Below are 3,014 nucleotides of genomic sequence, written 5' to 3' on the forward strand. Positions count from 1 at the left end.
GGGTACAAGTGTTTTTGGTTACGTGTATCAGTTTTGTTATGCTTGAGTCAGGATTTGCAGTATTTTTTAAGTCAACTATTTTCAAACATATTTGCTTTAGTGAAGTTTCAGCTCTGGAAGATTGAATTTCATGTTTTGGAATTCACTTATGAGTTCAGCTTAGAAGAACGTTGAATATAATTTGCTTTTTACGGAGCCTAGAAATTATTGGGTTGATGACACAGGAAACCACTTCTTACTGTAGATGAAATATGTGCATCTTTCTTCATCTCTTAGCAAATTAGGTAAAGTTGTCCCACAAAGAGGAGTTTTATTTTTAGTTGGTAAATTAAATAAGAAGTTCAGACTGCACTTTCCAGACTCTAGATATTGTAGGTATTTGTTGCTGGGGCTTTTGTCTTAATGAAATCTGGCAGTCCCTGCTCAGATGAGACAGCTGGTTTTACCTTTTCTGTGGCACAGAGTCCAGCCATCTGCTCTAGGTTTGGCTTACAAACACAAAGGGAAAGTATAAAGTATAGGCAACAGCAGGTGGGAAAAAGAATCATCGTGTTTGACAGTGTCCTTTGGAACAGACCAGGAGGTGAATCACATACAGTATATTGCCTCATCTTATAGATGCCTGTAGGTTAGTTGGAATTTTAATTTCTGACTCACCCACCTTATTTCCACTTCTTGGATGAAGCCCTTCCTGTCATGTGCTGTATCATCCATATGTTCTTAAGATAATGGCACTGTGTAGACCAAAATTGCAGTAGATATTCCCTTAGACAAAATGCCTTGCATTTAACCAATGTCTTGTAGACATGCTATGTGTATTTTTAAATTAGAAATGATCATGGACAGTATTTGTATATTCTAGGGCAAATGGTCATCTTAGAGAAAAGCCAATATTTAAAACTTTTTTTCTCATTGAGCTATTCCTTTGTAATTTTAATTTGCAATTTTTTAAAGTCAAATATTTTCAAATATATTTGCTTTAGTAAAGATTCAGATAAGTAAGGAAATCATAAGTAAAGAAAATTTTATTTTTGATGAGTAGATTTACATTTGAACAATTGGAGTTTATTCCAAACCATCTGGAATAATCATATTTCAAGCCTGTTTTTGCAACTAATTAGTTGTTTCAATTTTTGGTTTTGTTTTTTAGCAAGGAAATGAAGCTACTGGCAGATCATTAAACATAGTTAGGTTTGGGAAGCAACTGTGTCTCTAAAGAAATACCATGTTAGGATTGGGGTGAGGTAGGTGAAGAGAGGTGAGAGGGACCAAAGGAGATTAGCCCATAGAGGAAAGTGTGCTAAAGACCTTTGGTAGAAGGTTATTTAAGATAGAAGTCATTCTAATCCAGATCAGAGAAGCAGGGAGAAAGTATACATTTGTAAATGTGGCCTACATCAGTCTTAAAAGGGAAGGACATTTCTTGCTTCCCTTTTTGGAAAATGTCAGGAATTCATGGCAATTCAGTTTTCAGTTTTGCACTTGGAAACTTAATTTTGTCTTTCCCCAAAGGTCTGTATAAAGAACCCATTTTTTGCCAAGGGCCAAACAGGAGCATGGGATCGATGAAAGAAGTGGTAAAAAACCTACTTCATTTCCTTCCCTTGGAGAAATATAAAACGCTTATTCACTAAACATGAAACCAAATTATCTATTATTCACCACAAACCTTTTCTGGAACAAAGTGAGGCATAAATTATTTATTTTGCATTATGAAATAAAGTGGTAAAAGGAAGAAGGAGAGAGGAAGGCACTTTGGAGTGAATCAGAATGGGAGAGAAATGCAGGAGACAAGCAAAGGGATATAGATAGAGGTGGGGTATGGGGGAGAGAGAGAAAGAGAGGTTGATTTAGAGCAAGAATAAGACAGGAGGACAGGGCAAAGGAAAACATCTGGATTATTTATAAGTAAAGAGTTTATGTTCCCTGTAATAGTTTGGCCTGTTGTTAATCTGGGACTACCATCAGTGTTAACATATCTTAAAATTTCCCATTGAAATTCTTGATTTTATTTGTCATTTAACAATTAAATATTCATTGAGGGTTTACTACTTGCAAGACAATGTGATAGCGTTATGGGAAATAATTATCATAATATTTGGTGAGCACATGCTATGTGCCAGCCATTAGAAAAAGTCTTATGTGGGTTATTTTATCCTTAGAACAAGTCCCTGTGAGGTAGGCACAATCATCACCTCTCCCCACCACATATTACATGTAGAGACAATGGAATGGGAGATGTTAAAGCTGATAAACAAATTCTTAAAAGTGTTCTGATTTTCAGTGTTTTCTGATCTCTGTTGGGTAAATGAACCTACCATGGCTGATTTCAAGCTGCCAATACTTTAACAACTGACTTGCAAGCTTTCTGAATATTAAATTATTGGTGAGAGCAGGTATGGATGGCTTCAACACACCTCTGAAGATGATTGCCCACATGTCCTCAAAATACTTACAGTGCAGTAGAGGAGCTAAGACTATATATTTTGAAGTATAAAATAAGAGGAACCAGATAAGGTGGCATAGAAATTTAGAGCAGAAATAATTTTATTTAGCTGTTTCTTTATAATTTTCATTTAAAGCTAGGCGGTGGTGCCAGTGTAACCAAAGCCTGGAGGTTTCAGCCTGGGCACCATGGCCGTATCCCGGTCGGGCCTCCTGGTGCTGACGACGCCGCTGGCCTCCTTAGCCCCTCGTCTGGCCCCCATCCTGACCTGGGCTTCCCAGCTGGTGAATCACACACTCTATGTACACTTGCAGCCGGGCATGAGCCTGGAGGGCCCGGCTCAGCCCCAGTCCAGCACCGTGCAGGCCACGTTTGAGGTTCTTGATTTCATCACACACTTATATACTGGCGCCGAAGTCCACAGGGTCCTGGACGTCAGAATCCTGCTGACCAATATCCGAACCAAGAGCGCTTTTCTCCCTCCCCAACCCACCTCAGTCCAGAATCTCGCCCACCCGCCGGAAGTGGTGCTGACAGACTTCCAGACTCTGGATGGAAGCCAGTACAA

The sequence above is a fragment of the Propithecus coquereli genome, unplaced genomic scaffold, assembly GCF_000956105.1.
Source record: "Propithecus coquereli isolate 6110/MARCELLA unplaced genomic scaffold, Pcoq_1.0 Scaffold60, whole genome shotgun sequence".
NCBI classification, from domain to species: domain Eukaryota; kingdom Metazoa; phylum Chordata; class Mammalia; order Primates; family Indriidae; genus Propithecus; species Propithecus coquereli.